The sequence below is a fragment of the Vidua chalybeata genome, chromosome 1 (genome assembly GCF_026979565.1).
Source record: "Vidua chalybeata isolate OUT-0048 chromosome 1, bVidCha1 merged haplotype, whole genome shotgun sequence".
NCBI lineage: Eukaryota > Metazoa > Chordata > Aves > Passeriformes > Viduidae > Vidua > Vidua chalybeata.
The window spans coordinates 124,686,103-124,707,574 of NC_071530.1; the positions used below are offsets into that span (position 1 = coordinate 124,686,103).

General features: G+C 41.4%; 1 protein-coding gene across 2 annotated transcripts in view; it reads right to left on the bottom strand.

The window, feature by feature from the left end:
• Positions 1-21,472, bottom strand: part of PAG1 (phosphoprotein membrane anchor with glycosphingolipid microdomains 1) — a 103,758-nt gene that overhangs the window by 68,329 nt on the left and 13,957 nt on the right. Inside the window, exon 2 of one of the 2 annotated variants that reach the window (XM_053947494.1) lies at positions 7,040-7,141. The exons of the other annotated variant lie outside the window; for it this stretch is intronic. The gene's annotated coding sequence lies outside the window, so the exon portion shown is untranslated. The remainder of the gene's footprint in view (positions 1-7,039; positions 7,142-21,472) is intronic. 2 annotated transcript variants of the gene reach the window in all.

Sequence of the window (21,472 nt, forward strand, 5' to 3'; positions counted from 1 at the left end):
CAGTATGGTTGCACATATTGACAAACGCCCCATAAATACAGAAGACATGAAAATAATGTCTATGCACTCCTCCCATTCACTAGCTTTCCTGGCAGCATCAGGCAGCAACCTCAATCCACCATCATCAAATGAGTCAACACACTGTCTTAGGTTGAAAGATTTAGCTGGGGGTATGTATTCTATTTCTCATCTGTTAGAGGTGGGGCAATTTCTTCTGTTAATTGGACCACCTGTGAAAACCAGGTGGGGCAGTTTTCTTTATCTCTTCCACAAACCAATCCTCCCTCTGGGAGATATCTTCTGTTAATGGGCTATTGAGTGTCACTGAATGACTGATAAAAGTACATCATCCTACTGTGAGATGCTCCACCCAGGGGGAGGAGCCAAGCATTCCTACCAGGATATAATCTGACATTTAGAATGCCACAGACAACCTTTCCCCACTGATTCCCAGAGAAGCAGCTGTCTTCTCTGCTGGATTCCCAGAGGAAGAGCAGGCCCATCTACACCCCCACTGGACCTTCAGAGGAAAACTGCACCCTTCTACAGGATCACTGTTCCAACAGTACCACACGTGTCACTGCAGGAGGACTGCAGCCACCATTTAATCAGACTGCTGCCAACACCCTGACCAACAGGGTGTCAGGTCATATTCAGACTCTGTCAGTGGTTTGTTTTCTTTTTTTGTACTATTGCATTTGTATTTTTAATTTTCCTAGTAAAGAACTGTCGTTCCTATTCACATATCTTTGCCTGAGAGCCCCTTAATTTAAAAATTATAATTCAGAGGGAGTGGCATTATATTTTCTATTTCAAGGAAGGCTCCTGTCTTCCTTAGCAGACACCTGTCTTTTCAAACCAAGACACTTGCCATGGATTCATTCCTCTTGTCTGTCATGCAAAATGGAGATACTCTCCATGCCAAAGACACAAGCTTCCAACAGCACCTGCTTTACTAAGAGAGAGTAACAGCTCATCCAGAGATATCACAAAGAGGATTTACACCACTGGAAAGGAACTTTAGTTTCTCCTGGGTATACTTGTATCATGATGCTCATATACATAAAAAAACATATATTGAAATTTAGCATGATTTCAGGAAGGGAGCCCTGTATAATAGGAGCACAACAGAGACGTTAGAAAAATTGTTTCAATGGCAATTACAATATTCCTATCCCAAATGGTAGCTAAAACTTTATCCCACCCTACACTGGCATGTATTATGTGTAGGCCTTACATTTCAATAAAAGGAAGCAAATGCTTTTAACAGCACACTACAGAGTACACAGGAAGGCTATTAAACTGTAATAAATATTTACTGACTAAATATACTATTTCAATTAGCATAACCCTTATTGAAATCAAAAAAGGTACCAAAATTTAACTAAGTTTAAAGAAAACTACTGAGTAGTAACAGCTGTCAGGTTTTTTATGCAAAAAAAAAAATCATGTATTTATGTATTTCTACTTATATTTCAATACCACTGGTGTAAAATCTTCCGTAAATGTTGAAGGTGAGAAGGAACCATTTGTGTTTCCAGAGCAAAACCATCAAAATCTGTACAGGCTGATGCTCTCCCAAGAGGTGGGGCAAGACACAGAGCCCATGACTCTGCCAAACATGTGCCTGAATATGGCAAAACCCACGCTGCTCTGAAAACATAGTTCCTGATGCTTGCAGTCCTGCCTCAGCCTGTTCTCACAGCCCAGGCACACACCATGTCCCCATGTGAAAGCTGGTAGTCTACACAGTGGTGCTGGGGAAGGCTCCTATATTGCTAATTTTCTGAGTATTGCCAGCCCATAGGATTGTGCTCCCTTTCTTCCATAATCTGCAAGGCAAAAATTCATCACCACAGGAGACCTGGGAAAGTGTGAGGATTAAACTTCTAACATAGGTTCTGGCAAAGAGCCCCTGCAGATGCCTGGGAAAACACTGACTAAATGTCCCATTCATACTCAAACCTCCATTTTCCCAACTCCTGATGTGCAGCAGTGCTGAACATACATCTGCAAATGGAAGCTCCAAGAGATCTGAAATACTAAGGAATGCCACAAGCCCTTCTTTCCCTAAAAAAGAGATTTGTATTTCAGCTCAGATATTTCATAATTATTAGAAATCTTTAAGAACATTCCTTATTAAGGACATATGCCATCATTTTTCACCTTTACCACATGATAATATTTGTTTTCCTCAAACGGTGCTATAAAAAAGTTTGTGACAGTCGTGAAGCACTGAGCCATCACAGTTACATTCTCTTCACTGTGTTATGGTAACATGGAATCACAGAATGATAGAATGGCCTGGGTTGGAAGGGACCTTAAATATTATCTAGTTCCAACCCCCTGCCATGGGCAGGGACACCTTTCACTCCACCAGGCTGCTCAGAGCACCATTCAACATGGCCTTGGACACTTCCAGGGATGGGGCATCCACAGCTTCTCTGGGCAACCTGTTTCAGTGTCTCACCCCCACAAAAAAAAAAAAAAAAAAAAAAAAAAAAAAAAAAAAAAAAAATTCCTGCTATCTAATCTAAACCTACTCTTTTCCAGGTTGAAGCCATTCCCCCTTGTCCTGCCACTACATGCTCTTGTAAAAAAATCCCTCTGCATCTTTTTTGCAGGCTCCCTTAAGATACTGGAAGGCCACAATTAAGTCACGCTGAAGCCTTCTCTTTTGCAGGCTGAACAATCCCAATTCTCTCAGTTTCTCCTCCTAGGAAAGGTGCTTCATCTCCCTAATCAACTTGGTGGCCCTTGTGCTGGGGACCTCATCTAGCAGTCCCAGTCAGGGTAGAAGCACACTGAGGGCTGTGCTCAGTGAGAAAAAAAAGATAATTCTCACCTGGAAAGCCACATTTGAACATTAAAAAAAGGTCCAGTAAGTGGATATGGATTGTCGACAAGGAAGTAGGAGGAAACAAAGAGACCACATCAGTCAACACAAGAGGCAGTGGCTGTAACACATCACTAACCTACTTTTCTTTTTTTTCAGGGATTATGGCAGAGGAGACTCTAAGAAGGGATTTAAAAGGAGAAAATGAGGTTAAGTGTGTTGATGTCTGTCCACAGCTCATCCTTAACTTCAGTGTAGCAATGAATAAAACCTGCAGATGCTGTTTTGAATACACAGCAGGTCAGTGACAAAGCTGGTATTGGAAATGAACTGGAGGACTATGTGGACAGATTGGCCAGAAGGGTTTTGGATATGAAATCAGACTGCTTCTTTCTACCATTATTATGAGAGAAATACATGAACATTACAGAAACATTCACAAGAAAACAAATTTCTTTTAACAGCAGTTTGAACAAGGTTAAAGTTACATAAGCTATATGTGGCATTGCTTCATGGCCACAGGCATCCCTAGGGTTGGCTCCTAAACATGTCTCAGTCACAGACATCTCCGGAGGAAAAAGAACACCTTGTTCAACAACTTTCATGGTTCCTTTCTTAAGATCAGGACATCATTAACTATGTTGGTTGTTATAAAGGGGTTACTCTCTTGTAATTACTCCTAAAATATTTGTACGTAACAGCTGGAAACTTCTGCATTTCGTAACTAATTTGGTCTTTCATAAACTGATTTACAAATGTACTTGCAATTTAATTCTGTTAGAAAATATTTAAGGTAGTATTTTTTCTGTTACCTTAGCTCAGCCACTTACCAAGTTAAAAAAGCAGTGGCTAAGGGGCCCATTTGAGCTCACTAGCAAACCTTAAACACATTTTCCTCTTAGTAGATGATAGTCTCAACAGCAGTGCAGCCTTTTATCCAACTGACCCATGAGATGGACTGGTGTTTGCCATCCTTTTAGCACACCTCTGAAAACACCTGTTTGTTTGGTAAGGCTAAGTGTTGTACCAAAGATATGTTGACATTAGGCAAATAATTGTCACATTAGGTAAACTACTGAAACAAGAAGGTGAAAAATAGAAAACGGCAGCAGACATCATCTTCCCATAGGCCTTTTTAACAGTGGTTTACGGATGAACCGCCTTTCATTAAAGGTTCCAGCAAAGTATCAGAAGAAAGCAATTTTAGGAACACAACAATATCACAAAGTTAAGACAATCCTTTCTGCTGTGCTGCACTGTATTCATGCAAACCTTAACAACAAAAGGCCTGTTAAAAATGTGGACTATCTTAGATTATTTTGCTTAGTGCTCTTCATTGTGTCCTTTACAGACTAGTAATCAGCACTGGAAAAAAAGCCAGGCGGTAACATAGTAGCTAGCTATGTATCACTGTCACAAATCATTATGGACTGGAAAAGCACACCGGCTGGGATCCCAGCATCCTGAAAACACCAAAACTGTGATAACACCAATACTAGTCTTTCACTGTTTGCGAGTGATTCCACCAAGCAAAACCTGGCTCGGGGAGACCAGCAGTGCTTTCCAGGCTCTGTTGGACACAGGGAGGACATTCCCACTGCCTCCAAGAGAGATGCTATGCTCACACGGACACACAGTTGCTCAGAGAGAAACTCAGCATGTGTGTGTCAGCCTGAAACTGAACTCCACCCCACAACTGGGTTCTTACACTCAGACTACGGCATTCTGTAAGGTTTTTATAAGACACAGCTCACCATGCAATAAAATAAGTCTGCAAAATATGTTAAAATATGTTTTAGGACAGCCTGCTGTCAGTCAGCAAATTTTGAAATTCCCAATTCAATATACATCAAAGAAGAAAAAGGTTCCAAGTCAAATCCTAGAAAGTGAAGAAATGCCAGAACAAATTCAGTTCAGCTCCCTTGTGCTTATACATCAAGATGAAATATTTAATTACATGATGACATACTATTTTTGACTGCATTATCTGTGCTTTAAAGAACAAGAAACAAATTCCATAGTGGCTGATTGGACCAGATGTTTAGATGTTCATTGCATTTCAAATATAATACTTCAGTAGTTATTTATCTTATTGACAGAGGTATAAGGTCAGATTAAAATTTTCCCAAGATTACCTGATAGTTTGATTTTTTTTCAGTAGAATAAACATTATTGGAAATATAATATGTCTTCCACCAGCAAATACTGCTTGGGAGTGTGCTGTGATCTAGTTTTGAATGAACAAAACCAGAACAAATCTAATTTGGCCTGAATTTTTTTTCAAACAAGTCTATCACAATGACTAACTCCTCAAACTATTTCAAATTGCATTCTAAAAATACCAGCTATTTATTATTTTAATCTGCTGTACAGACACCAGTCTAACACTCAATCAGAGTAAGTGGTGATGAATCATGCACATTTTAGGAATGTCTTGGCTCTCTGAACAATGTTTGGGTTCTAAATCTTTATTGATAGAAATATCTTACTTCCAACAGAAATTTACATACAAATGTGCAAATCAGGGCTAGAGCAGCAGGCCTGTGTTATGGCTAAGAGGTGGCTGGGCTTGCCTAGCTGCCTTCAGTGCCTACTTACACCTTGGCTCAGATAATTGGAATAAAGATGAATGAAAATTTAGGCCTGCAGTTTTAATAGTAACTATTTGTTATTTAAATTTCCTGTTCCACACTAAATGATTGCAAGAATGTGTGCTCAGAATTAAAAGGCTGCTCTTTAGCATCCGCACATTGATTTCTTGGGGTCCTTGCAAAGCTTTTCACATTGTTTCTGGCCTACAGCTCTACACCCCTCTAACTGCCTGTCAGACATCATTTCTGCTTTATGAATAAATAATATGATGCCCAGGGGAAACGTTGGGCTAAGATAAAAAAATCAATATGTGTCTAGCACATATTAGGCAGTTGTTCAGCTGAAATCTGTCTCAAATATGTGGAGTAATTTTAATAACAAAACAAATTCTTTCTACACTGAGCTTAAAAGAAGGCTATTAAGAAAGCACTACCACTGTATCACTCTGCATCCTATTTGAAGAATAATAATACTGTTCTCCTAAAATGTGAATAAATGTTCTGACTGCAAAGTATTTGGTGATTATTTGTCTACAAATTTCAAATATTCACGCTATAGGAAAATGTTAGCAAGTGAGTTTTTTATTCTGTTCCTCTTGGAGCAGTGCTGGTGCACATCTGTGTAGTAAAGCTGTTATTACAACTGACTTGTTTGTTATTTTAAAAACATCTTCCAAAATCACCTTTTTTTTTCTTTCCAGGGGACCTGTGATCAAAAGTGAAACAAAAGCAGGGTAAATTAATCATTCATGCAGCTCTGTAATCGTCTTAGTCATTCCTGCAACATAAGCCTATTTTTGCAGTCAGCGCAGTTCCTGGTTCAGTCCCCCACCATGCCCAGATGCCAACCTGTCACAGGAATATTTGAATCCCTCCACTTCTACAGGACCTGTCTAAACAAACAGGCTTAACTCCTGCCATGGGGCAGTTCTTGAATTCCTCTGCATTATGCCCGAGAAGGGCTGGTTATGTTAACTGTACCATACAGGAAGCAGCACGGTAGGAACTCCTGCCCATCGCTCTCCCACAGAGAAAGAACCTTACTGAAGGTGGCCAAGCTTGACTCCTACACTCCTTCCTTCCTTCCATGTGCCCTTCATCACCAGGAAAGCTTGGGCTGTGCCAGGCAGCAGTGCACAGCCCCTGCTGACAGTACATCTCTCTCCTCCCAGTTCACTGATGGCCAGCAGGGCTGAAGTCTCACCCAGCCTCATCTCCTCAAAAATGTTGCCTTCCCACCATGTTCCTTGAAAACATAGATTTCATGCTGGAAAACGAGGAGGAGATAAGTTATTTTGGGACAAGGGGCAAGCTGCCAGTGCTCCTAGGAGCCTTCATGAAAGCCACAGGCACCCCAGGTTCAGCAGCATGGCCAGACAAACAACAAAAACAGAGAGGTAAAGACAAACTAGCAAGCTGCAGTCAGACCCATGGATGACCTCTGAGATCCCTGACTCCAAGTCACCAACATTCAGCTCATGGACATTGCTCTCCAAGGGTGTTTTTTCACCCCCCTGCTGTTATGCAAACCTTTTAGTGCAGATCCTCCCCATGGGAGCTTGCTGACAAGGCGGCTCCTCCTGTTACATTCAGTATAATGAAAAGCACAAACCTCATGTATTTATGACCCTTTTCAGACTGAGGAGTTGCAGCTGAGTGCCCTTGCCTGGGGGTGCTTACTCCTGCAGGAGAGCCAGCCATCTGGAAGAGCAACCTAAAGAAAGCAGAGGGAAAACCTGACATCTCAGGCAAAGAAACCTGTAGAAGCGCAGAAGCTACCACTGATAGTGGCAGGGGTACAAGGTATCCTGAGGCTCACACCAGCCAACATGGTGGAGCCAATTAACATCAACACTGATAGAAAATGCTTTCTTTGAGCCAACTCAAAGAAAGTAAAATGATAAAGACAAGAAAGGATTTCTCAGAACAAACAGACCAAAAAGGAGCAAACAAAAGCCCCCCAACAAACTCAACCTAAAAAAAAGCCCATTAACAAACAAAAAAGACTCACACCCACTCCTCAAAACCCACAGAGGCAAAAAGGAGAAGCCTGAGGCTGACACTTGTATGGATTTCTGTTGATTCCGAATACCTCTAAACCCCCAAACCCGGGTGCTTGGTGCAAAACAAGGAAGGAAAAAAAAAAAAAGGAAACTGAAAACAGAATAGTAATTTCCACCACAGGCAAGCTGTCAGCACCAAACCATGTAATCTGTGCAGTCACTCTGATGGAAGCACCCCTTCATCCCTTCTTGCTGCCTTTCTGGTGAGGGCCACGGCCAGGTCCCTGGCAGCGTTCCCATGCCAGCAAGCCCTCTCCAGCTGGCACCTGGCTCACACATTTTCCTTCAGCCACTGGCCTTGCAACTCTGCCATGCCAACACCAGGCCAGACAGCCCAGAGCAGAGACATTGAACAGGGGCAGACCAGTGTGATGCCCAGCCACAGCCACCATAAACATGGAACAAACCAGTCCTGCATGTTCTTTGCAAGACCTAAGTTACAGGGGATGACTGCCAACAACTCTGCTGTCCTGCTGTAGAGACCTACCCAAGAGACCCCACCCTGCTCTTCACCCCTCACATGTCCCTCACCCCACCACCACAGTGTATCTGTGTCAGAAGCCCCTCCTGTGCTTCTAAAAAAAAATGACTGTACAACATGTATTTCTGCCAGCCCCCAGGAGAGAGGACCACTTGACCTTGGACACTTGACTCATGACCAGTCAACTCACACATTCTTATCCTTTCGATGGTATTTAAATGAATAATTAAACTGACACTGGCTGTAACCTCTCAATGTTGCTTTTGAAAGCCACAGGAACCTCAGGGAGGAACCGCTCAGTGAAACACCAGACCTGTCTGTGCGTGCAGCACCTGGAGATGTGGTTCCTGACTGGCTGAACAAAGCCCTTGGTTCAGCGAGCTCCTTTATCACCTGTCACACTTGCCTTCTCCACCTCCATCTGAAGGGTACTCTAAACCATACCCATCAAGTGACCCATGGAGTGGAGGGGTCATTTGTTTTTTGGTGTTTTTTTTTTTGTTTTTATGTTTTTTTTGTTTTTTTTTTTTTTTTTTTACACAGCCCAAAATCTGCCAGGCTAAAGATTGATACTGTTTCACACAGGTGGTTGAGAAAGGATCCTGTCCTCACCTTCCAGCCTCGCTCACAGTCAGACAGCTGTTTCCAGGCTGAACTATACATCAGAGAAGTACACCCAGATTTCTGAAAGACCCTAGAACCCAAATAAAACTTTTTTTTTTTTTTTCCCAGCTCTAAGGTTCCCAGCTTTTAACTGAAATGATAATGCTCTGGACCTACAGTTGCTCTCAGATGGCACTGTGTGGCTGTCTAATGCTGATGCAGGATTATGTGGCATGATATCTGTTCACAAGTTCTGATTTCCTCTGCAAGAGTTCAGATTTTGCAGGTCCATCAGGCATGCTTCAGTTATCAACACATTTTTATTGCAAACAGAATTTGCAATAACAAACAGAGAGAAAACCTTCAGCTTTCAGATGTGTTTCATTTCCTGATCTGAGTATCTTTCACAGACAATTTCTTTCTTCCATCAGAAAATGAGAGTTCAGAAGTAAAATGCTTCATCTTTGACAGAATTAAAGGCAACTGTCACAGATCTCTAGCTTCCACAAGGTAAGACACTAGAAGCATGAGTGGTAATAAATTGATTTTACTGGTGTAAAAGTGTCTAAAAGTGTGTAAAAGTGTACTGTTTTCTGAAGTGTCTGTACAAGCTCATGGATTTCTATGTTCATTTTAAAGACAACTATTCCCAAGAAGCAATGATTCTATGAACTATATTTATGTTTTATTTAATTATGCCTTTCTCATGAGCTCAGAATCTGGAACTGAAGTATCTCTGTCCTATGCAGAGGTAACAAAAGGAGACAGAGAGGGACCCAAGAGTATGCACACAAACTGATACAACCAGTCACTGTAGCTGAGGATGCACCTGGTCAGGCAAGTATGTTACCAGAGATGTGCGCTCCATTTTGCAAAGGAAAAGTTAAACCTGTCTAGGATTAAAAAAGTTAAGTTTGTCTGAACAATCCGACTTTCCTTTAGGAAAAGCTAGGAACATGCAGCAGGTCAGTTAGCACTGTGGGGCTACTCTGAAAAATTTTGTTTGCAATACTATCAATATGCATTAAGTGAAGACCACCTGCTTGGTGTGCAGTAGCAAAGCACTGATTCTTCATAAAGTTTCAAGGCTCTTACTGTGTTAAGAAAGGGACTTGAAATCTTCCCAGTATTTCTCAACTCAGCGAAAAATTGTGTGCATTACACACAATCAAGTCAAGTCCAGTCTGGTACAATATCACTTACTAGTAACAGCCACCCAGCAAAGGCTGGGACACCTGGAATTAAAATTAACTTCAGTCCTTGAAATTTACCTTTTGCCAGGCATTGGAGACATTTTTAAGAGGCAAGCCAATATAAATCTGGTACTGCTCAAATCTCATAATTCCTCCAGTAAATGAATGTAAGCAGCACCAGCCTGGTTACTGAAGGCTGGATGTTGTTGGTCTCCATGCAGAGGTACCAGCTCTGCTCTGCAGACTGCACACCCACACCAACTTCCTAACCACAACAGCCTTTTCTGCACCCAGCACAGGGGGAGAGCTTTGTAACTTGAACATGAAATATGAACTCCCAGCAGTCTATTTTGTTCAGTTGCTGTCCACACCCATGGTGACCTCATTAGCTATGCTTCCAAACGGGCTTTGAGATGAGCAAATTAATGTATAGATCTGCAACATCTACCACAACTGCAACAGCAGAAACAGCTTTTATCAGCTTGGCAAAGTGAGCTAAGACTGATTTCCAATGAGGTGGTCATGGCTTTGCTTGACCAAACCATTTACACTGACCAAAGCCACCTTCCTGGGGCAGGAAAGCCTGTGTCAGCACTGCAGGACACGTGATGCCTCTCACGCAGCTCCAGGAAGAAAACCAGCTGAAAGACAGATGCTGAGGGGTGGGGAACAACTTTCTGAATGATCACACACAAACCCATATTCAGCAGATTTTACCTTTCAGCTGGGACTGGCACTGTTCCTTCTTAAGACACAAATACAAGAAGTGTATTTTCTAAATGTACCACATCTTTTTTTACACACACAGTGGCAAACTCATGCAGCTCACCATGGATGGTGAAGCTATAAGCAACAGTTTCTGTAAAAGCTACTTGTAACATTGCTGCTTACTATTTTGGTTGCTTAGCACTGGCACCTTCATAAATTACAGGAGTCTTCAGAAAATTAGCCAAAGCCAAGCTGACCACCACAGGAAACAGAAAGCAGTTGTATAAACAATTACTTTGTAGTCTCTGTAGGGCTTGATGTTCAAGTGAGATATGTATTGACAAATGATTCCCCCTAGGCAGAAGAAAAAAAAAAAAAATTCACAAGTCCAAATTCAATTATGACACACTAAGAACATGAAAATACACATTACATTCTGTGGTTCAACAAATTTAAAATCACATCCAGAGAAAAGCACATTAGGAAAAAGGTTTTCTTACTCTATTAAAAATACCCAAGAATAACTAATACAGTCTTTACATTTCTTTTTATTATTTTTGTCTGTAAAACATCTTTTGGCTTTTGAAGATCTGATAAAAGTAGGCTGAGAATTAGGACATTTTTATTCTCTCACCTATAATGTTGCCAATAATACAAATTTCATAGATCAAAAAATATGCTCCCATATGCAAAGTTAGGGGAGTTTATACTCATAGAGTGACAGTATCTTCAGAGAGATTTCTGTAACTGCTTGGGTTTGATATGTGGAAGCTCACTGTTACTTAGCAATTGTACTGGTTTAATATCTAAAGAAAGAGCATCCAGGTAGTGATGAGAGATTTATCAGAAGCAGACAGAGGTAAAGAGGCTGCAAATTTTCCCTTGGCACCAGCCTTGGAACATATACTTTTGTTTATGGGACAACAGAGGGGCCATATGGTGGCAATTTGTCCTGAAATGCCTACATAACAAAAAGTAATTACTTTGGACTTTGTTTTTTCACCATTGCTTACATGAAAATTTAACTAACTTGGTGTAAATTGACTTAGCTAGAAGAATGTTAAATGTCATCTCTGAACATTTATTTCAGATTTAAAGGGTCTTACATTATTAACTTTGTAGGGGAATAGCTCACTAGGGTATTTAAGACTGGTTTAAACCAAAATTAGAGCAATAAATAAATTAGGCTCTGAAATACTAACCTGTAAGATTAGGAAATATAATATAATTAACAGCAAAGTAAGGGGAAACAGATATAAAATAGACTATTTCTGAAGGAATATGCGATTCCTTCTACACCATTAATTTTCAGAGAAGACTCAAGTTACTAAAGCAGCTTAAGAAATCAGAGATACTGTCCGGCTATCTGCTTGTTCAGACCACAGAAGGACATATTGATTCAGTTTTTTGATTCAACTTTCTTTTGATGTCAATCCAAATTAAAATTGGTATAAGAATATATTACAACTCAAACTTTGTGCAGAAAGAATTTTTTTTGTTGTTTTAATAATAATTAACCAGTCGTTTTGCTCATTCATACCCATGTGTGTGTGTCCCACATCCCCCCACTGTACTGGTGTACTCAACTAAAAATAAAGCAGTGCATGCTCCTGGAGAACTGTTGCTTAGCTACATTCTCAATTATCACAATGCTGGCCTTACCCATTCAGTGACAAGGTCAAAGCAATTGTTTCTTTACTTTAATGATGAAGTATCCTGTTTATAAAAACCTTATCTGTTTCCTACTTGGTAAAATATTGCACATTTCAGTCAATCATTGCTGGCAAATCCCCCAGAGAGACACAGTGTGAGAACATAACTGGTAGTGTTCATTTTTGCTCTTAATAGAGAGGGGTTTTTTTTCTTCCCCTACCCCACCCCAAACGTCAACTACCTCACATCGACACACAGGCAACCAATTATACCAACATTTGTTTTCTTTCTCTGCTGTGTCCAGGCAAATATGGCAGACATGCAGTAGTTGTATATTTATTCTTATTCTTCCCCCTATCCAATAACAAGCATAAGTGAAGTGGCAATTTTGAATAGCATGTACCTAGAGTCGGTGCTGTGGGAAAGCTAAAGAAAAGAAGGCTTTTCCCCATTACTTGTAAACACAAGAACTTTTTGGTTTTTCTTTGCCTTTGGGGGCAGGTGTTCAGCTGCAAAGACTGCAATTCTCCCTTGGCTAGTCCAGGCTGCTGAATATTTCATAGCCCCTGAGAAATGCAGCTGTAATCAACTCACAAATAATGAAATGGGCAGCAATAATAGAGCAGAGGCAAAGTGCACCATTAGAAAGCATCAGTGCTTTGACTGCTGCTGCAGTCTTGCTGTACCAATTTATCAGGTTATTTGATAAAATAATAATGCTATCAACTATGAAACAAAAATTAATGTTATGCTAAAAAAAACCCCAAACTCAACAAGTGTCTCAGGTGGCCAACACGAACAGCAAACAGAAAAAAGTCAGAAAGCATGTCAAAAGGAGTCACATTCAAGACTGAAACTCCATTAGATGTATTAATCACATGCCAGTTACACACAGCCACGTTCAGGTATTAATAAAAAGGTGCTTTTACAGAAGTTACTTAATTCTGGAAAAGCTTCATAAATATTAAAATAAAACAGTGAAGATACTTTGGAAGTAATAAACATGTTCATCTTAATCATATCTTGCAGAATAACCCATCTGTTGTCTCAACTTCTGTGTAACAGGATCTTGAGGTTTGACATTCAGAATCTCAACTACCTCTTTAAGGAAGGCTGTTCCAGTCTTTGACCACCCTCTTGGTAAAGAAACGCTTCCTATTGTCTAGTCTGATCCTCCCTTGACACAGCTTTGAACCATTTCCCATGCATCCTGTAACAATGCCAGGTAGAAGAAATCACAGCTCCTTTTCCACTTCCCCTGCTCAGGAAGTTGTAGGGAGCAGTGAGGTTGCCCCGCAGCCTCCTTTTCTCCCAAACTAGACAAACCCGGAGTCCTTCGCTGCTCCTCACTGGACATTCCTTCCAGCCTTTTCACCAGCAAACAGCTGGTGAAAAAGCTGTATTTCAAGTGACTCTGTGATACGTAACTGTGGGGAAAAGCAGCTAAGAAACAAGCAGAGGCTGAAGAATAAACATGGTGCTCCAGTCCTGTCTTCTGGAAACATAGCAATCTCCCAAAAGTGCCATGTAGCAGGTGGATGCTCCTCCTATGGACCAGAACATGCTTCAGTGCAGAAGAGGGCAGGCACTGTCTTCCCCAGCCCACATCTCCCCAGGTACCACAGGACACCCTGCTGAACCACAACTCCCGTGGCTGCACAAGCCTTTCTCATCTTCCCTCCGAGCAAGGGCTGACACTCAGAGCTGCCTCCCCAGAGACACACAAAAGTAACACGCCCAAGTTGGAGGCAATTCACAGAAGGCTGGCTGTGCCTCTGTTAGTTAACTGCTGATACACACAAGAATATGCTGAATGTTATTCCTAGAAGTTAGAGGGAGGTCTGGATGCAGGACTGTTGGCAGGTTCACATGCAACACAGAACATTGCAAAGAGAAGCCTTGACGGAAGCGTGAAGTTGCACAAACACCTGTGCAAGCAGAAATCTAACAGCAGTGGGAAACAGAAATTGCTACATGCTTTAAGAAAGAATCTCTCCATGAAGGAAGTTTTCAATTTATGCCAGTCTAATCATCTTTTACATGTTTCAAAAAGTAATTCATAGGAACTCAAAGAATCTAAGCAGATTGTGAAAGAAGTCAAAGTGAAAAACACACCCTCTTCCTTCAGTGCCTTTGTACTTGTTATGTTCTCTACAAGGATATGCAGCATTTTCATTTCTTTCCTCACCAGCAACAGATACAGATTGTGGACAGGTTTAATACTGCCAGAGAAAATGTGGTGTACACATGTTCAGTGCAGCAGGGGGGAATGAGCTCTCTCTAACATCCCAGAAACACGTCACCTGTCACTCTGAAAGAAAATGGTGTCTCAGGGTGATACTGAACTGGAGTAATTCCCATGCTTCAATAATTAAAGTACTCCTCCTAATGTTATCTTCCATCTGCTGGAGAAGAGATCACACGATAGACCTTCCAGCCACATGGAGCCCTCAAAAATTCTCTTCTACTATCAGAAAGCTCAGACATAACTAACATGCCCTCATTCATATTCTCCTACACTCCCTTCTATAAATACCCAAAGATAAATTACTCAGACAAACTCCAGTTTGGACTTTAAATGTCACAGGCAAATCTTATGTAGCTCATTTTTCCTTTCACTTTTTTTCCTGGGATGAAAGAATTATTATTAACTCCCTGGGGATCATATCTTCACTCTACTGTGAAAAAGTACATTAGAAAGTACCTTGAACAATATAAGGCTGGTAGAGCTGCTCTACAAGTTTATCTATTAAAATTTCAAATATCTATTACAACAGCTGTGTATTTTCTGTCATATCACTAATCCTCTTCCAGGTATCAGCATGCCAGTCTAGCCCTTCTATAAAACGGTAAGACTACGCTGATATAGGCTGTTGTAATTTGTGAGGTGTCTTTTTTTTTTTTTTTTTTTTTTTTTTTTTTTTTTTTTTTTTTATTTATATATCTAGAACTAGTCTTAGAGGAAGGATGATTAGGATATACACACACACGTGCAATTCTAACATCAAGGGACTCACAAACCATGCCCAACTCCTAAGAGGAACTCTCACTCCTCAGCTAAAACTTACAAAGCAGCAAGGCAGGCAGCAGTTACTGCTCATGTGCTGCCTCCTCCTTGGGCAACTCACTCCACTGGGAGCCCTGGAAAATTTGCAGTATCATATTAACTCTTTCCAAGACTATAAATTTGCCAATATGTTGTGAACAAGGACTTTCCCATTCAAACTAAAACTGGCATTTTGTGATGATTACTATAGGAGGTGAGACTAGCAGGGGTGCTGCCTGTTACAGCTGTTGGCCACTTTCCCCTTTCTTGATAATTTTCAGTTGTTAAAAAATGCACCTTCATGCTAAATGTAGTTTTGGGTACCTCCATTAAAACAGTATATATGTTTCTGTAAATAAAGCCAAAGAAAAGCACTTTTCACCACACAAGTTAAAAGGTCTTTTTCTTTGAGAAGCTCAAGTATCACTACTCTTTGAAGAAAGGACTTGATAAGACCCAGGAAAAAGCTGTATGTCAAAGAGATGCTTTTTACTGCCTTCTGAAATGAGATAGATTTACTCCTATGAGAACAGGAACAAGAGTAAGGAAATCGGAGAAAAGTAAGGAAAAAGGGAGGAAACTGGGATTGAGGGATGTGTGGGCAAGATGATGGATAAGAATAGGCAAGGAAGTTTGGCTGGGGAGTCTGGGAGAAAAGCAGGATGAAAGAGGGCATGAGAATAAGAAGGAAAGATGGTCAAAATCAGTCAATCTAGGCAAAATCTAGAAAAAAAATGGGTGAAAAAGGAGAGTGAACTCAGGAGTTACTTGGATGAGGACAGGGTGAGCTGAGACCCATCCAACATGCAGCTGGTACAAGGGGAGACTGGCACTAGTTGGCAGAGACAGGACACTGAGCTAAGGAGGCAGCAGCACAGACCTGGGAGGCTGGATGGGAGACTGGCAACAACGGGGTGTCAAGTGAATGGCAGGAAAGTAACAGAAGTCCTTTGGGACAAAAAGCAAAAATATACAACAGATTGTTAAGATGAAAACAGTGTCTGCAGGGAGAAATACACTTAGGAGAGCTGTAAGTGTAAGGAAAACATTCAAGAATAAGGCATAGTAGAAGACAAGCAACACAAAAGTAGAAAGGAAACAGGTCTAAGTCAAAAGCAGAAGGTCAGAAGAGACCATCTTTTGGCAGAACTAGACAAAAGAATCTGTATCATGAGAGCATATTCCTCTCCCGAGCCAGGCCCATGACTGAGTGCAGCCATGCCGCCACAGTAACACATTCACTTTAGGGACAACCGGGCTAGAACATATTTTTTGCTTTACCTAGTTTCTCATCTCTGTTGGCACCAGTAGCACAAAGCATTAGAGCAATAAAATGAACAGACATTACAGGACAGTTCTTTCAAAATGTGTAATGGTAACACTCTGTCCCTGCTAAGGATGTGACACAACTCTACATGAGCTATGGATTTTCTTCAAACTGACTTCTTTAAATATGCCAGTGGCTCAAGGGTCTGCCATAGGGCCCTGACTGTCCTTGGAAAACCAGACTGGCCTGCCCTGTGATCTCTCATACCCAGCATCAGCAGGAGGCTGTGAGGAGCCAGCTACAGCTCAGCAGGGCACTGATAGCTCCCATCCTTGAAGTGCCTCCAGCATAGCTAATGCTTTCCAAGCACTACCACAGGGCTGGGAAAAAAAATGACCCTTAGCTTCTGCTAGACAAGACAGGGACACAGCTGGCAAACTGCATGAGATAGTGGCCAGATCTTTTTTAGTGTTTGTGATGGAAGGAGAAAAAACACCCACCTAAGTAAACAAATGCCCAAAACTTGCCAGAAATATTGAGGTGCTCTTCTCACTACAGATCTCCCCAGATTTCCACAGGCTGGCAAGCCAAGGAGGGGTGTGGGGGGCTCCCTTGGAAACCCTCATCCGGGCACTATTCCTGCAGAAGCCATGATGCAATGGATGGAGAGACACGAAATGCTGGGACACCTGCCTCAGTTTCACTCTGATGGGTCATACACACTGTACACACAGATCTGGTACTCATTGGCCCACTGATCTAAGTGTGCCCTTAATTATTATCACAGTAATTGGTAGGAACACAACCACCCACTTATGCTGTAGTCTTTGTCCATTTTAATACATAGAACTGATGTGTAAAGCCCTGGAAAAAATGATGGTGACATTTATTTCTTCATTGAAAGAGCCTTGCCTCTTACTCCTAACACTGACCAGTAGAACACACCATTAACAGCGGTATCTAACTAATACTTTTTTCAGAATAAATGTACAGAATAATTTACAGAAGCTTTCTCCCAGAATTTTCCCCCTTTCCCACAGAGTACACACCAGCTCCACACAAAATCATGTGATCTGGTTCACAGCTCCTGAATAAAAAGGCAAGGTTCCTGTCCTGTATCTCCTGAAACCTTTCTGTAGCAACATCCCAGTAAATTCATACCACCTGGGGCTGCATGGTTTACTTCTGAAACAAAGACACCAACTTCAAAAGAGCCAATTATTTAGGCGTGTTTTATGTTAACTGGGGATTAAATGATTTCCTGCAGATTTAGAAATTCTGTTGCTGCATCTTATACCATTTACTGTTATTTTTTTCCTTTGCCCAAAGTATCTGCTACCTCAGACTGCTCCTTTGCTTACACACTCCCAATGCAATGGTAATAAATATGAAGGACTAAAGGTCTCCATGTTCTTCTGTAATAATCCACCATACTGACAATTTTAGAAGAAAATACTGAACAGAACTTTCTTCATCCCAGAGGGATTAGTGTGCTGCAAATTATTCCTTTAAAAGTGAGCTACAGCAAGAGGCAACCAATAGAGCAGCTGGTGGCAAACCACCCAAAGTGCTCTCTTCCCCATTAGTCTAGACCCAACTGCAAGGCACCAAGGGTATGTGATATATTTAAGAATAGTGTCCACAGTTTTTTTTTTACTGTCCTCCTAAAGGCCCAGCACAGAGCAGTGCTAAGCTGCCTGTGGAACAGACAGCACAGCAGATCACTGTCACATGCTGGGATCTTAGGAGAATTGCCTTTAATCAGGCAGCACAGTCCAGAGCCAGTTGAAAAAAGGCACCACTAAGAAAATACCCTGCATCTCAGATGCAGCAAGCTCTCACTTGCTTCAGGAAATCTGCAGACAAGGCTGAAAAGACAGCAATTTAAAACAGCAAAATGGGGCAGTAAGAGCATTTACCTTTTATCTAAACATGATTCATGAGGCAGCCCTGCAAAGTGACAGACAACAACAAAGCAGTTCATCTACTATTGATAACCCAGCATTCCTAAGCCATCAATAGCCATTTGAGTACTCCCAAAGTAAATTTAGCTTCATCTTCATTACTTTCTGTATTGAAAGACTGAGGACATATTCATGGATGTTTATGCAATGGCAAGAGAGCACAGTATTGTATGTTTTATTACACTACCAAAGCAGAATTTCGTTCAGACACTGCTAGCATATAATTTCTGTCTCTCTCAAAGCTGGAAGGCAATCGTTAGCACGTTGAATCTGGCACGTTCCTATTATCTATCTGGTAATTATGGAAAGATGGAGAAGCCGTCAAAAAATACCCTCCAACTTCTGCATTTACCACACACCTGACCAAAATACTATCCCTGTTACCTAAATTAACAGATACTTCCCATAAACCATCATTCAGAGCACATTAACATAAGTATAAAAAACAGGAAATAATTATTAGAGGCCATACAGACTATTAATTTATCTTCCCTTCCAACTTCAAAAATATAAAACTATGCAATGACAACCTGAATGCAGGAAAACATCTTACTGGAGGTGATGACAAGCTAGGCTACCTGGTCACTTGTCAGGCATTGCTAGCCCAAATAAACACTACAACACAGCTCTAGGTTTTCAAAACATGTATACCATTACTCAATGCTATTCACACTGTGGCAGCGAAAATATGCTAAATACACACTCAAAGATAATCCTATCCTCAAGAGACTGCTGTAGAAAGGGACAGAAGGATGAGAGACAAGGCAGTGGGTGAGGCCATACATATGCATACATATACAAAGTAATTGGGGAAGTTGCCCTCTGTCTCATTATCCCAGTTATTCATGCTTCAGGTAAAGGGGAAGGAGGAGATGCCAGGAAGAGTACAGAAGCTGGGACAAGGTTGGTGCAAAAGGAGCTGGAAGAACAGAAGGGAATCAAAGCAAGGAAAGTGAGGCACGGAAAACAAGACCATAAGACCATGAATAAAGAGTCAGCCAAAATCAGTGATTAGGGGTAAAAAAGATAAAACAAATGGGGGACAGTCTGCACAGAGAGCAGAGGACTGCAGGAAAAATCTGTGAGATTCTTTGGTTGTTTTATTCTCAGGCAGAGGCTTCACAGAGTCTGGCACCTCAGAGGCTGCATCAAGCCCCATGTCATAGCCTGAATGACACCGACCAAGGCAGCAGAGCTCCTTATCTCTCTGGCTTATGCACCATTCCAATTACACTGCTTGTCCGGGCCCTGGGCAGGTTGTCCCCACAGGGCAGGGCAGGGGAGGCAGCTTCCTGGCTCAGGACCAGGACAGATAACCAGGGTGTCCCCAGGGAGACCCCCAGCTCTTGTCCCAGCCCCTGCCCGAGCTGCAGCATGACCAACCCCCATCCCAATGCTTGCTTCCTGTTTTTGGCAAAGAAGCCTCATGATCAGGAAAGGCTATGAGGGCTGCAGCAAAAGTGTGTCAGTACATGCAATTCCCAAAACTATAGCAACACACAAATAGATTAAATTACCAAGATAGACACTAGCCCAATTCAAGGGGATTGGTACATCCATTACAAGAAGATGCTGAAGCTGCAGCCTGATCACATTTACATGAAGAAATCACTTTATGCAAATTTCTCATCCACGGGTGAAGGCTGTACAGGAGAGGAGAAACAGCACTGTACAGAGATTCAGGATGCATGGCAGAGAAGCAATTTAAGGTAAATCATACAGTTCAGTTATACAGGACATATAACCTGGGGAGAAAGTGTGTGGCTTCAAAGTCATAAATTATTTACAAATAATACAGCCTTCTCATGAAATATCCAGAAGGCCAAACACCTATTTTTCACATAATTTTTCTCCACTTCCACAAATCACAGTGAAACTGAAGATGAATATCTTATCAAGAATGAGCTAGGTTTGGGGGAGGATGGACTTAAGAGTGTGGAGTTAATTAGGAGCTTGCAGGCAGGACAACAAGAACAGAAGGCAGCAGGGCTGCTGTGCTTACCTACCTGGAAGGGAAGCATCAGAAGTCAAAAGGAGGGAGCTAGAGTGGGCTGAGGAAAGGAATTGTCCACCTGGTTACCCATAGCCTCCCAGGACTGTCACTGCCAGCCTGTTCAAAATCACCACCTAATTTCCATCAAATATTTCAGGGTTTTTAAAATGAAATCCATTCCTCATACTCATAAATCGCAGCTGCAGCATCCACACTGGTGGTGTGCTTTCTGCCAGCAGTGATGCCTCTTCAGAGCATTGGCCTTGCTCTGTACAACACATGGTCACACTTCTCTATTCAATTTTCAACTCTCCAGCTTTCTTCAGCATTTCTGTTGTGACACCTCCGCAGTTTGACACCTTCTCATCTTTGTTACCCTACACAACACCTGCCCAAATTGCACCTGCAATGACCAATTCAACTGAGTTATTTTTTCTGACGTCCTGCCTGGTGACCCTGCATGCCTCTTACAGGTATCAACCTTTTCATAGATATATACACAGTTGATAATTTTCTTTTATGTTGCAAACTCTTTACTCTTCAAAGTCTTTTTCAGTTCTTCATGCTCAGCTTGCATCCAATTCAGCGCAGTCTGGCTGGGGTTTTTTTTGTTGGAATCATTAGGGGCAGATACCCATCTGCTTGAGGATATTTCTGTGGTCTGAGTAACTCCTAACATTTGTGTTTTCAGCAGACCACTGTCTCTGCTTGCTTATATACACATGCCTTAAGTGACTTTTACAATGTGTTTAAGCAGCTCCCCATCCTGAGCCTGAGGATACTAATTTTCTCTCTTCTGACTTTCTCCTGTTTTCAACTGATCTGCTGTTACTAGTGTGTGTGACAAGTACTTCACTGTATAAAAAGCCCTTGAAGTTAAAAGATACGTTTTACACACTAATTCAGATTTTTTCTGAAACTCTTCAAAGTCTTTTTCTTTGTATTACAGGTTTGCCTAAATGCAACAATACTGTTATTCTTGAGTTCACTGCTTGTGTCACATGTGCAGCCACATAAGGCAAATAAAATATACAACAGAAAAAAACCCCAATTTATTTTCTTACTAGCTACAGA